The sequence below is a fragment of the Nuphar pumila genome, chromosome 5 (genome assembly GCF_984573655.1).
Source record: "Nuphar pumila chromosome 5, dmNupPumi1.hap1.1, whole genome shotgun sequence".
In the NCBI taxonomy this organism is placed as follows: Eukaryota; Viridiplantae; Streptophyta; class Magnoliopsida; order Nymphaeales; family Nymphaeaceae; genus Nuphar; species Nuphar pumila.
This window is the reverse complement of record NC_143253.1, coordinates 100,424,795-100,440,848: the sequence shown is the minus strand read 5'-3', so window position 1 is coordinate 100,440,848 and position 16,054 is coordinate 100,424,795.

Below are 16,054 nucleotides of genomic sequence, written 5' to 3'. Positions count from 1 at the left end.
AAAAAGAAATATGACAAGATTTATGATTTATGATTTATGATTTAGGATTTAGATGGACCAACACATTCGGCTGTATGGGGTCCAATTTTCAGGATTAACCCCTTGTCCTGAACGGGAAAAAGAATAAAATTTAAACAGATAGAAGAAAAATAAAATTTGATGAAATATTTGATAAAAAAAAAATGGAGGAAATTTTTGAGGAAATTTATTTACTTTGTAAAAGAATTCTCACAAGTAGCATTTGTTGCTCCTATGAGCGATCTTAGGATTATCCCTTATCCTGAGAAAAGAATACCTCGAATGTCGAGGTTCAGGTTTATCCCTTAACCTGAAAGGGGAAAGGATGGAAATTTAGGAAAATAAATTTAGAAAATCAATTTGATGAAACTTGTATTTACAAAAAGAATTTTCATAGGTAACATTATTGCCCCTACGAGAGGTCTCAGGATTATCCCTTATCCTGAATGGGAAAAAGAATAGAATTTAAGAAAATTTAATGGAGGGAAATCAATATAAATCTACAAAGAATCAATAAAGATTGGCAAGATGCGTATTTACAAAAGAATTCTCATAGGTAGCGTTATTGCTCCTACGAGGGGTTTTAGGATTATCCCTTATCCTGAATGGGAACACCTCGGACAACGAGGGTCAAGTTTATCCCTTAACCTGAGGGGGAAAGAATAAAAGAAATACCTCATGAGAAAGAGGCATCAGGTTTATCCCTTAACCTGAAAGGGTAAGAGGATTGATAAATTTTTTAATAAAATTGAGGAAATATTGATAAACTTGATAAAACTTGATAAAAATATGAATAAAATGAATGAAACTGATGAAGATATCAAAATTAACTGAAGATTTACAAGATTTGAGAAAAAAGAGTTTTTCTGATCCTGCCTGCATATGGGATCTTGAAAGAAAAATGTTTAGTTAAAAGATAAGTGAGAAATCATTTTGGGAGGAAAATTCATTTGTAAGAAGAATGATCAGCGCGAGGTCTGATCCTTTAAAAAGGGAATCATCATGAGAGATCATCATGAGGTTTGATTTCGAGGATAGTGGTTTAAAAACCAGTTTCGAAAGAGAAAACAAACATGAGGTGATGATTTTGAAGACAAATGGTTTTCAAAACCTAATTTGAAAAAGGAAAATCAACATGTTAGTTTATTTAAAAGGGATTTAGATCAAAATATTTGAATCTTTTGAAGACTTTTTAGAAGAAATTTTATGATTTTGAAAATCCTCATAGGCAATATCATTTCTCTCATGATGGAGGAAAACAAATTTTGAAAATAGATGACAAGGATTTAAAAATTTTGAAAAATAGCAGGCAGGATCAAAAAGATTTTAAAGAAATCAGAAAGAAAAGGCAATACACCTGGGTTTTTAAAAGAGGGAATTTTGAATAATATATACTCAGGGTTTTGGAAAATATAAGGAAGATACATATACATATATAATATCATTCAATCACAGACATACAAGTAAGGATGCGCAAATAACACTCCCTAAAGCTGACTCTATATGCAATATTTGAAATGGCTGATAGGACCTTAATCCTAACTCTGAGTTTTAGATCATCTGATTCCAATCAAGGTATGCCGATATACTCAAGCCAAAGCTCAAAGTACGTGGCATATAAGATATCTCTTCGGTTCTAAGGTAATGGCTTCCCAACATCCTTGAGCACCTACCGATATACCTCAGACTATGGCCCTTAGGTACGTGGTAGGGGGGCGCAAACCCAAATAAGTGGTCCAGTTGTGAGGCTCTCTCCCGAACTATGGTTTAGTGAGACAGCCCAGCAACGTGAAGACCGGGACAATATAGGTAGGGATGTTTTCAAAATATGACCAACATGCAATAAAATCAGAAGGCTCTAATGCAAGTCCTAAAGAGATAGAATTTAAATAAAGAGAAGCATACACTTGCATACATTGTTTTGCATTCAATCCCTAGAATTGAGGAGAGTTGTATTTCAGTCCTAAATCTAATGCGAACATGGATATAATCTCCTCAATATGGTCCTACCAAACCATACTTAGATCCTATATGAAAATAATGTCAGCTTAGGACAGAGTCTAGGCTCCTAAGGTTTGCATGGAAATGTAGCTGACATATGTTAGAATAAAGACTTAGATTATATAAAAGCAAAGCAAAGGCATAATTTCTACCAGACGGAGACGGGTCCCATCTCGGTCGCCAAAATTGTGATCATCGCAAAATTTTTCCTCTCTTGTGATTTCTCTCTCTTCCTTCTCTTTCGCTTTTCTAACCTCTATTTTCCTCCTTTTTTGAAGGGAGAAAAATAAAAGAAAGAAAAGAAAGAGAGAAGAGAAAAGAAAGAAGAGAGAAGAGAGAGGAACTCTTTTGCGGGTTTTCACTTGACCTTTATTTGAAAAATATTTAGAAATTTAACTCACCTCCGTTTTGAAAATTAGCGGGAAAAAGATAGAGAGACGGGATTCGCTCGTCGGTACAAGGTTCGACCGTTCCTGGCGCCTTTACCAGGGGTAATCGAACCAAGGATCGAATCTATGCCTTTTTGCTTTGCCTGAATATAATCTAAGAATTTATTCTAACTCTAAATGCACAAAGAATCATGCTTGTGCAATGCAAGAATGTATGCTCCTTTTTGAAAAGATGTTTCGAAAATTTCCAAGTGTTCTGAGATGGATTTGATAAGGGAGTGAAGAAATGATTTGAATCTAACTTGGAACTTCGAGATGGACCAGAGTAGTCTAAGTCTTTGAAGTAAATCAGAATTGGAAGAATAAAGGAGAAAGAATGATTTGAAGCTTTTTGAAATGAAGGAAAGTGAAGTCTCAAAGTCAGAAATGAACTTTGAATTTGAACCTGAATTTAGGAAAAGAAATGAATACTTGAGATGGAATTGAATTTAGATTTCTGAAGTTGGAAATTTGGAATGGATCTGAGAAATCCGGATGGTATTTAAGAATAGAAAGGGATTTAGATTAGATCCGAAAATGGAATTGAAATCTGGAATTTGGAATTAGATTGGATCTTAAAATGGACTTAAGATCTGGGATCCGAGATCCGATATAGAATTGGGTTCTGGACCCAAAGATGGATTTTGGATCTGGAATCTGAGATCCAAAGTAGCATTGGATTCTGGATCCTGAAATAGAATTGGATCTAGATTCTGAGATCCAATGTAGAGTTGGGCTCTGGATCCTAAAAAATGGAATTGGATCTGAAGTCTGAGATCCAAATGTGAAATGGGATTCTGGATCCTATAAAGAAATTGGAACTGAAGTCTAAGATCCAAAAGTGAAATTGGAGTCTGGATCCTAAGGAGGAATCGGATCTGAAGTCTGAGATCCAATATGAGTGTTGAATTTTGGATCCTAAAATGGATTTAGATCTGAATTTGAGATCCAAAAAAAGTGGGGATTTGTACTTGGAAATCTGGATCCAAGTTGGATTTAGGATCTAACTTTGGATTTTGGAATTTCCAAAATTGATTTGAGAATTGAATTTTGAATATACAAATGAATTTCAAAGTTAAATTGGACTTTGAATTTGAAGCTTGAATCTGTAGTCAAGAATTTCAAAGTTAAATTGAACTTTGAATTTGATTGGAGTTTTGAATATAAAATGAATTTCAAAGTCAATTTGGACTTTGAATTTGAAGTTAGAATTTGAATTTTGGGTATAAGCCGATTCTAAAGTTTTCAAAGTCAAATGGGACCTTGAAATTGAATTCTTGAATCCTTTTGAGAAATAGAGTTGAATTTGAACTTATGAATAGGATTTGATCTGAGAAATGAAGGAAAGAATCACTTGGATTTATGAAAAAGAATTTTAAAAATATGATGCAATTCTATCCTAAATGATAAATGAATTTAAATTTTTGAAATTGGATTTTGAAAAGCTATTCCATTCTTTAAATGAATAAAAATAAGATTGAAGATATAATCCATCCTTGACTATGGTCATTGAATGTATTATATAATAATCTATATTTAGATTCAAGAGAAGAATGAAATACATTTGGTGCTTTTATAGAATTTAAAACAAAATGAACTCTCAATATACCCTGACTATGACCATTGGTATATGTTTTGAGTTAATTCTAAGTTAAATTCTGATAAAAGGAGAAAATATTTAAGGAAAATATGATGAATTTTGAAAACGGATCCAATGTGGATCCAGTGTTATTTCGTAAAAGATAAAAATCCTAAGTCTTGTTTACATCCCGACTATGGCCGTTGATGTAAATCATCCACTTAGGATTAATTACCTCTTACAAAATGGTGCACGTGCCATTCTTGTTTCACCATTCGTGAGATTTTAGAAAATAAAAGGTAAAATGAGATGAAATAAGTAATTTCTAAGGTATGTACATGCTCATACATTCTAATCTAATGTTTGAAATTTAAATTTCTCATTAATATCTAGCTATTACATTGTAGACTGGAAATTAAAATCTTAATCTAAGAAAAATAACACTTTAAATGTATTTCCTGAAAAAATGCAAGTTAATACAAGGCAATAGAAAGGCAAGCGTGCAAAAGGAAGCATCATATTAGAACTAGCATGCATATGGCTATGCTAAATAAGAATATGGATATCTAGGGTGAATGTGTATAATACATCTTATAATGCCTATATAAAGTAGAAAGGGCTTTTATATCTAAGGAAGACATATGTATTTGGCTGGGAATGATATCTATGCTAGCTAAAGAAACACGTATATATGTATATATATATATATATATATATATATATATATATATATATATATATATATATATATATATATATATATATGTGTGTGTATAGGACCTAAGCATTGTGTCTAAGCTAGGCAGAAAAATATAGGTGATATACATGGTTGAAATGAGGATGGCTGTGCAGGTGCAGTATACTGACTTAATATAGTGATATGACTGTGATGAGCCTCAAGGAAAAGGCTCAGCAAGATGCTGTTGGTGATTGTGAGGCAGCAATAGGTTGTTACTATATACGCAAACATATAGTAGAATGAAGATACGACTGTATGAAGATAGTTGACAGGGGTCAGGTATGGAGGTAAGTGAATGGAACTGGAACCGTGAATAGCACACAATGACATACTGTGATGTAGTGAAGATGGGCAGGGGAAATACCACAGTATTTCACATTATTTAAAAGAACCCCAGCTGGACTTTGCACTGCTGTGAATGCAATGGATAGCATAGCAGCGCTTTGCAGTGCTATGAGTGTAAAAGGATATGGTAATTCTTTGCCCTGCTTGTGAGTGTGAGAAACACACGGCGATGCTTTTATACTGCTATGGGCATAAAACCATCACGCCCATGCCTCATGTTGTTGCAAATGCCGGTGGTGGCTAAAGAGTGTTATAAGTAGGAGGCATTGTGGAGATATCAGGTGGATATTTAAGACAGATGAAGGTGAAGTGTGGTGATGCATGTTGTAGCCGATAGAGATGATAAATAAAAAGAAAAAAAAATGAAATGTAGGTAATATGTTGCAGTACAACACAGTATCCAATTATGATACAGAAATTTAGAACATGCATTGAGATTGGAAATGACAGGTATCTATCTGATTTCTCAGTAAAGCATATTATAACAAGTTTTACACTAAATGAAATGAACCTTCTTACAGCCAATCCGAAACAGAAGCTTACCTTAATCAATTCGCAAGAAAATATGAAAGCTGGAAAGGGGAGTACTAGAAGTGGAAATGTGTTGGAGCTTACTCTGAATCTCTGGAAGACCTTGCAAAATTTATTCTGCAACCGAACTGGTCTAACAAACTTCAGTTGAATTTCCTTTTATCCTGTATGCCTTGTATGCTCATCAGCAGGATGCTGTGTACAGGGGCGCCAGTAGTGACACTGGGATGTGCTGCTGCAACAGGTGGGAATGGTTGGCCATAAATGTTGTGCATGCTACAGCACATTACCTTTTGCTTTAAGCCTGATTGGTCTTTGTTTACTTTAACTTCTTTTGATTCCTGCAAAATCATTCTACTGAGTTTTAACACCCTTTGATTTCTGAAGCTCATAAGGAGAAAATATATAAGGAGACTTTCTTTTTCGCCCTGGATTCCCTTCAAGGAGCCCTTATGTTGACCACATTCTAAAAATATAAAACAGACTCTAAGTTAATCGATGCCACGAATATTTAAGCTGTGAAAAGATATATATACTGCTGAAATGCTTTTATATTGCTGCAAAAATATGAACCCAAGCTATAACGAAAACCAAGGCAACCATGCTACCGATGTTGAGTCAAAACAGAAATACATATAGATGCAGGGTATATTGATCTGACGTTGTGCTACTGAAGAATCATTGGATTCCAACCAGCTTGATCCCCTATTATCTTTACTGTTAAGGCATAGTGGCAGCAAGTATTTGCTTAGTTTGAATATTCAATTTCATTCTCATTCCACCCATGTGAAGTCTCATCAATGCTATTTAAATAAATTTCATCACCATGACTAAACCAGGAAATCTTTTGTCTAAAAAAAAAAATGCATTGAACATAAAAGATTCCAAAATACTGATTTTCACAATATATGTATAGAGTGGGCAATATCATTGGAAAACCACATAAAACCTGTGCTGGAATATACAGAGGGATGGACAGTGTTATGAAGGAGAACATGGGTGTCGAGCATGACTGTTGCAGCTATTGGAAAGATGAGGGTCTCTGCTGCTACAGTATGGAAGCTCACAAACCCAAATGATCTCAGAAAATATTGCTCCTATATGGAAATTGGCAATCATGATTTCCAGATAGAGAGAGTCTGCTTCAAAAACTGGAGATGCAATATGCAATTATTTGGCCACCAGCTGCAATAGATCAAATAATGAAGAGGCCTGGGTAAAAATGAATCATTACCACAGTCAACTCGCAACCTGGATAAGTTAAGAGTAAATGGCTCACATTCACGAGTCAACTATCCAATTCTTCAAATCGTATTTGAACATCTTAAGTAAATATATATATATATATATATATATATATATATATATATATATATATATATATATATATATATATATATATATATATATATATATATATATATATATATATATATATATATAGAAAACAAAATCATTTAGGCTGATGAGATGGATGACTGGCAATGCAACGGAACCTGCAAAACATATCCTCTTCATATTCCAGGAAAAGTAACATCAATTATAGCCATATTGATACTTTCATTGTATTATATTGGACAGGGATGCATGATATTTTCTATAGGACTTTTATACATCCGGTTTCTTTAAGAAATTTTTGGTCTCAAATCCCCATCATTGAGATACTCAATGCAAGCAACAAGTACCAGGCTAATCATGTCAAACCTAGATGCATTAATGCCAACCATTCGTGCAGGTGATATTTGATACAAACAAACATGGAAATTACAGTCCAACAACCGAGCAGAGTTCAAATACTGCGTGGAACTTGAGGAAATAAGGTATATAAAAAAAATGGACCATGGTGGGAAACAAAAGATACCTCACTGTGCGTACCTGGAACGATTCTTTTACCTAAACATTTGATGGTGTCACACACAATCTCTATCTTATCTTCTGGTGATCTAAGTGATGAATATAGTGCCACATAGCTATTAGTACTGCTAACATCATCACCATCATAATGTGCAAGGGAGAAAACATCTGGAGATTTCTTCAACTAGTCTGCAATACTGCCCTAAATTGGAAGCCATCAAAATGGAAGATGCAGAGAAATAATTGTGTGATAAGACTATAACATGGAAATATGAGTCACCACTGTAAGCCACAATCGGGTACCTTTGCAAGAAGATTAATAAACCATATGGCATGGAATTAAAACAGAAGAAAGGAAAGAAAAATCACATCAAACCTGCCTTGATGATATGAATCACCTTTAGATAATGGCAAAATTACCTCATGAAGACTTCATATCCTGGCGTCCCAGCATGTTAGTATACCTTCCAGTTCAGATGTTAGTGATTCCACCAAATATCTAAATTCATCGATGCTGGGATTGTTAAGGGTATGAATATGTACATGACAACAGACAAGATATATATGCCTTCCACAACTTCGAATTCAAGCACTCCTAAAACTCAAACCTAATTCTTCCCAAAGATTAAAACTGAAAACCAACTAAGGAGCCATAGCTAAAGCCATTAATCCCCCTCTGAACGCACCATTCTTTTCACCATACATCACTCCTGCGCAAATCCTATCAAATCTTGACAAAATTTTGTCCCAACCCCAGAACACCAATTGGCATTTATCAGACGATGTGTGAGTTGAAATCCCATAGAGCTAAACTTCAAGGCAGCTACGTATAAACAAAACCCATAAGCAGATCGAAGAGGAAAAAAAAAAAAGAAGGAAAGAAAAGAAGAAAACAACAGAAAATCAAAAAAAAAAAATAATATTACTGGATCTAACGTATGATGACATAAGCAGATATTAGAAGTAAGAGATCTAGAAATAAATTGTAAAAGGGGAATAATAAAGAAAAACATGTAGGAATATGTATTTCGTTTATTGTAGCACAGGTATGGGCCGAAATAGCTATGAGCTATTCAAACCCTATCCATGGTGCGATAGTGGGACGATCAATAAAAAAAAAACAGAAAGAAAAGAGAGGGGAAAAACTTACAGGGGTGCTGCAGAGGTTCTAAATGAAGGGGGAAATCTCTCCTCTCTTACGGCGGAAGTCTTCTACTGTCGAAGAATAAGAGAGGTTTTCTTACTTGATTACTGTAGCTGGAATCAAGCTTCTTTTAGTTGTTTGTGATCTTGCAGGGAGGAAGGAGGTTGATCGATGGAATCCCTTGAGAGTATTGCAGTGGAAGGATAAGGAATGGATTATCGTGAAGGAGAAGAAGAGGAGGCTATGTACAGAAAAGGGGTGAAGACGATCGATTGAGAGGAGAAGGTGCTGTGGTAGGGTGAAAACGGGTGTTAAAGATGAAAGAAGATGCGGGGGTGAGAATGGATCATGAAAGAGGAAAATGGGGAGGTGAAGAAGCGGTGCCGAAGAAGGAAGGGCTATGTTTGTTTATGTAGGGATGAGAAGAAGGATCGAGAATGGAGATTTCGGTTGGCAATGAAGGGCTTAGATGGGTGGCTGGGCGATGGAGGATGAAAATGGAGGTTTGTTGCAGATGGACGGAGATTGAGAGATGGAGGAGCTCGCACATGGGGAGATTTGGGCGAGAGAGGGAGGATGGAAGAGGTTCGGGCGAGAGGGGGAGAGGATCCCTCTGGAAGGAGGGTTTGCGAAAATGTGTGGAAGAGAGAAAAAGCCTTAGTTCGAGAAACCCTAACTTTGGTTAAAGGGGATTTTTCTAAAAAGGGTCTTTTAAAATAATTTTTTCTAAAAACGGGTCTTAAAAAAACAATTTTTTATAATTTCCTTCATTTATTATTTTTTTTGTTCTTTTCTCGGTATTTCTACATTTTTTTGTATTTTTAGAATAAAAATCCTAAAATGTATGGCAAAACAAGAAAAACTAATTTTTTTTTGTATTTTTGAGAAATATTTACAAAAAGAAGGTTTTCGAGGTTATTTATAGGAAATTTCTTCAGAAAATGGGTTTGGACCTAGATTTTGAGAAAATGTTCGAGTTTTGACACTCGAATCGAGAAATACAACATGATGGATCCAAACAGATGTCGAATGGACTATCCGAGCTATTTTAAAAACTATTTTTGGTATTTTCTGTAATTTTATTTTAAAAGTTGGACAACGAGGGTCAGATTTGGATCTGAACAATGGATCCAGATTCGAAATCAATTTAAACATATAGAATGAATTTAATTTTAGTAAAACTTGAGAAATGAGCTGGAATTTAGATTTAAAAATGGCTCATTTTGCTTAAAAGATGAATTTAGGGGCAAGAAGGGAATATTTAAAAGATTTTGAAAAATTTGGGGTGTTCACAATGCCCCTTTGGCTCTGTATTTGTATAATCAGCCTTCTTTGTATTTCTGCTGCCAAGATGATCGACTTCCTGGTTTTTGGAGGAATTTTAAAACGAGAAATAAAATCTTCTTTCCGTCCTACCGTGAAGATCTTCTATTCTGGAGCAGAGGTTTGTCTACGAGGATGATTTCCTTACTATTTGTTGTAGGGAGAATCATTCCTTCGGTTGATCGAGGAAAACCAGAATAGAAATAAGAAGGAATGGGGAAGAAGGGGGGGTCGAGAAGAAGAAGAAAGATAATGGTGGGGTGAAGGTGATGGTTGAGGGTTTCCCTTTTGCTTGTTTTTAAACAAGAGGGTGAAGCTTCGGGAAGAGTTTGTTGGACATCAATGGCAGAGGAAGGGGAGTTCAGAGATGGTGGGTTTTTAGGAGAGGAGGGTTTCAATGGTTCTGAAAAAAGGTGAAAGAGGTGAGAGTGAGAAGGGGATTTTCGCCTTTTTCCTTTCTTACGAAGGGTTTTAAAACCCTAAAAGAAAAATTTGCAGAGGAGCCCCTTTGATTTTCAAGATTTTACAAAGAGGGGGCTCCCGAAGTTTTTAGCAAAATTTAACTTCAAAAGGGCTCAAAATCATTTGTTTTTCTCGTAGTTTGTTTCCATTTTTTTTGGTTTTTGTGTTATTTTTTATTTTTTGTATTTTTGGAATAAAAGTCTAAGACTTTACGAGAAAACAAAGATTAGACACTAATTTTTTGTATTTTTGCAAAGTATTTACAAGAGAGAGTTTTTCTGAGAACTCAAGGCTATTTTGGGAAAATTTCTTCAGAAAATGGGTTTATATCTGGATTTTTAGGAAATATTTGAGGTTTACAACCTCGAACTGAGAACTATAGGGTTGTGGATCCAACAAAGTGCTGGATGAATCGCCCGGGCCATTTAGAACCATTTTTTGGTATTTTTGTAATTTTAATTTGGAAATCGGACAACGAGGCTCAGATTTGGATTTAAAACACTGGGTTCGGATCCAGAATTGAATTTGAATATATCAATATGAAATTCAATCCATAAAATCTGAAGAATGATTGAAATTTAGCTTTGAAATTGCTTTGATTTTCTTAGAAAATGAGGTTAGGGGCAAAAAGGTCATTTTTTTACCAAACTTTGAAAATTTTGGGGTGTTCACATCAGTCCAAGACATCATTCACCACGTCGTGTGGCACTTTCTGTTACACAGTCATGCCCTTTGGGCTTAAGAATACAGGGGCAACCTATCCGCAGACAATGGCTGTCATTTTTCAAGACCAGATGCATAAGATTATGGATGCATATGTCGATGATATCCTGGTCAAATCTAAGGAGGAAGAAGATCACATTGAAGCTCTTGGTCAAGTCTTCAAGTGACTCATTTTATTCAAGCTGAGACTCAATCTTCAGAAATGTGTTTTAGGGGTAGAGTGAAGCAAGCTGTTTGGTTTCATGGTCAGCAAAAAAGGGATAGAAGTAGATCCCACTAAGGCAAAGGCTATCATTGATATGTCACCCCCGATTAATCTCAAAGAATTACATAGTCTCCAGGGACATATGCAGTCAATTCGACGATTCTTATCCAATTTGGCTATGAGGTGTGAACCTTTCAATCATCCACTTAGAAAAGGGGGTTAAGTTTGAATGGGGGCCAGAGTGTTAGCAGTCGTTTAAACACATCAAAAAGTATCTTATCAATCCTCCTATTCTGAAGCCACTAGAATTGAAAAAGCCGCTTTTGTTATATGTCTCAGTAAATCAAATCGCTTGTGTCAGATTCTTGGCACAGTATGAAAAAGGCAGTTGGGTGGAGCATGCCATTTACTACGTAAGCATGACCTTCATTTATTACGAAAAGAAGTATTCTCAAATAGAAAAGATATGCCTAGCACTGGTCTGAATGTGTCAAAAATTGAGACATTACTTGTTAGCATCAGAAGTCAAGATTCTATCAAAGCTTAATCCTCTCAAGTATATTCTGGAACAACCATTTCTCAGTGGACGGATCGCCAAGTGGCAAGTTCTGTTAATGCAGTACGACCTAGAGTATGTTTTTCAGAAGTCAATTAAGGGTCAAGCTATCGCCGACCAGCTAGCTGATTTTCCTTTGGCAGAAGATATAATTTCCCTGATTAGCGCATTCATAACATTCAACAGTCTCCAGTTTAGAGTTTATTCTTCTATGGTTCCAAGAATATGGTCGACATAGGAATCAAGATCTTATTGATCACGCCTGAGAAGGAGATGATCACTTTTTCCCTCAAACTTGATTTTCAATGCACTCATAATATGGCTGAGTATGAAGCTTTAATACAACGTTTGAGAATTCTGCAAGACTTTAATGTTAAGAGAGTGCATGCTTTTGGTGACTCGTTGCTCGTCGTCAGTCAAGTCAAAGTTGAATGACATGTAAAAGATCAGAAGCTACTTCCTTATCAGACGATCAATCTAGCTCTTATCAACAATTTCGATGAATTTCAGCTGTATCATATCAAAAGAGAATTTAATCAAATAGCTGACGACTTAGCCAGCCTAGGCTCTATTATGTCTTTCAGAGATGGAGAATCTTGTCTCTCTTTTGAAATTGGCAGATTCGATCAACCTGCCTTCATTCCAGTTATGCAAATCAACCAGGCAGAACAAAAGAAGAAGCCTTGGTACCACGATATCAAAAATTTCATTGAAATTGGTGAACTTCCACCAGAATTATCAAAGAAAGAACAGAAAGTAATTCAATGCATGTCTGCCTGATATTTTATTCTTGCTGATGTTCTTTATCGTTGTAGTTTTAGTGTCGAGTATTCTATATGCTTGGATGAAAAAGAAGCCAAGGAAGTCATTCGAGAAGCGCACAAAGGTATTTGTGGTGGTCACGTCGGTTATCAAACTCTTGTTAAGTAGATCATTCAGGCAAGGTATTATTAAAAAACCATGCAATAAGACTGCTATCGTTTCGTGAAGAAATGTGTTTAATGTCAGATACACGCACATTTCATTCATGCACCAACCACATATTTACAATCAGTTGTATCTCCATGGCCATTCTCTATGTGGGCTTTCGATGTGGTAGGCTCAATTACTATTTATGCTTCCAATGGCCATAAGTACTTTCTCGCCGCAACAGAATATTTTACCAAATGGGTTGAAGTTGTTACTTTGCGTACGGTGGAAGGCCAACATGTAGTCTCGTTCATCCACAAGAATATCCTTTGTCATTTTGGTATACCTCATGACATTTTTCAGATAATGGTACTCACTTCAAGAATGAGAGAATGAAGATCTTTTGTTCAAAATTCAGAATTCATCATCATTTTTTAGCTCCCTATTATCCTCAAGGGAACGGTCAGGCGGAAGCTACAAATAAAATCCTGATTCGCATCTTGGAAAAAACCGTTAAGACGGGTCATAATTGGTATGAGAAAATCCATGATGCACTCTGGGCGTATCAAACCACCATTCGGACCCCAACTAACGCAACTCCTTTGGAGCTTGTTTATGGAACCGAGGTGGTACTGCCTCTTCATGTTCGATAACCCGCTCTCAAGTTTGCATCATTACTAGATCTACCGCTCGATCAGTATCAGCAACAGAGGTTGATACAACTTGATCTACTCGATAAGAGAAGACTTAAGGTGGCAGAGCATGCTCAATCTTATCGTCAGAGGATAGCTAGGCAATATGTCAAGTCAATCATCAAAAGAAGATTCTGAGTTAACGATTTGGTCTTTAGATCAACGACTCATCACAAGCACCGCCCTCATGGTAAATGGTCACCAAATTGAGAAGGTCCTTACGTGGTCAAAGAAGTGTTACCACGCAATTCACATCGTCTGATTAATACAGATGGGATAGAATTACCCGATCCTATCAATGCCCGACATTTGAAGAAATTCTACACTTAGAAAACTTCTATTTTATCTTTTGTATTCCTCAATAGATTTTCTTCAATAATGATCAATTATTCTTTCATCGGAACATCTTCTTCCCAGACTACACCGGGACATCTTTTGTTATGAAAACTTGTCTTTTATTTGGAATACCCTGTATGCAGGCAGGATCAAACAAAATCTCTCACCATCTATTTGCATTCATTTGCATATATTTGCATTCATCTACATTTGGCATTTATTTGCAACCATGCGCATCGAATTTTTACCCATTCAGAATAAGGGACAAATCTTGAGACCCCGACAAATTGTCCAAGTCATCATGAGGGTGAAGATTGAAAATCTCCTATCACAATCAATGGGTACTTTTTCAAAATCCATTGTTCGTGCTAGTACTTTGTTTTCAAAACCCAGTGTTTGTGCTGGTACTTTTCCAAAATCCAGTGTTTGTGCTGGTACTTGATTTTCAAAACCTAGTGTTCATGTTGGTACTTTTCCAAAATCCAGTGTTTGTGCTGGTACTTTTTTAAAACTCAGTGCTCGTGCTGATACTTTGTCTTCAAAACCCAGTGTTCGTGCTGTTACTTTTCTAAAATCCAGTGTTCATGCTGGTACCTTTTCAAAACCCAATGATCGTACTGATACTTTATTTTCAAAACCCAGTGCTCATGCTGGTACTTTGTTTTCAAAACCCAGTGTTTGGGCTGATACATTTTCAAAACCTAGTGTTCGTGCTGGTACCTTTTCAAAACCCAATGTTCATGATAGTACCTTTTTCAAAATCCATTATTCGTGCTGGTACTTTTCCAAAATCCAGTGTTCGTGCTGGCATCTTTTCAAAATCCAGTGTTTGTGCTGATACTTTTTCAAAACCCAGTGTTCGTGCTGGTGCTTCTTCAAAATCTGGTTTTCATATTGGTCGCAATCCAAACACTAGTCTCGCATTAGAGGTTGGGCTCAATACCAATCTTCAGACCTGCAAGCCAATCAATCTTTATCAGACTTTCAGGTCACTCTAGTCGATCAATCAGATCTCTGGTCACCAATTTTGTCAAAATCAATCGCTTTTAGACCTCCAGGTTAATCAATTTTTATCAACCAATTTGTTATCGACCAATTTTTATTAATCGCCCATTTCATCAATTTTGTCAGTCAAACTTCTGGTTATCAATTTTTATCAAGCAAACCTTCAGGTTATCAATTCTATCAAAGTCAATCATTATCTTCTAACCTTCGGGTTGCATCTGCCAATCATGATCTTTCAAGATTTGACCTTCGTGTTGAACCTGTCTGCCAATTGGCTCAAAATTAATTATCAATCATTTCTCTTGCGAGGGACCCTTTCTTATAGGGAGAGTTTGAGGGAGCTTGGTTGATATTTTGAAATGATCTTTTTAAAACAAGTATTTTCAATAAACTTTGGAAAATTGTCAACCAAAAATATAAAAACCGACTTTCCACAAAGTGGCAAGTTCGGGTCGAATCCTCAGGGAACAGGAATTAATCAAGATAGTTCTAGAAAATTTGATTTATTAATTACAAATATCAATCTACAATTATAAAGTTAATACAACTACAATTAATCACTAAAGTGGAAATAAAAAGCAATTCAGTCTTCTGCTCCACACCAAGGGTATTTCCGTCTTTTCGCCAACTATTGTTCTTCGCACTTGGAAAATAACCCTGGAAAATAAATATGCTTTTCAACCTAAAAATGAAAGAAAATACAAAGTTAGTATTTTAATCTAAGAAGTAAAACTATAAATGAACCTAAGTCTAATTTTATAAAATTAATAAAACAAATGCTACTTATCAATCACAAATTAAATAAAATACTAAACTAATTCTAAAATTAGCTAAATTAATTCTACTGATGCTGTATGATGATTATGCAACTCCTAAAATGCAGAAACTACTGAAAACAAGTTTAAAATGCCGAAACTAAGAAAATTACGAAACTGCCCCTAACTAGTGTAAAATAGATTTCTGATGGGTTATCGGAAAACCACTGTTTGACAGGGAAAACGAGGTCCGATTTTCCCGAAATTTGTTCTGTTCTGCAACTGACAGATTTAACAATCTGACAGTTTTTACAGAATGGAAAAACAGTATCTGGAACTCCAGATATAAGCGTTTCAAATCTGGGAAAAATCAGGATATCGAAAGTCCTGTAATTTGAAATCCAGAAAAAGTGGTTTTCGCAAAACGCTTAAAAATCAGACCAAATCAA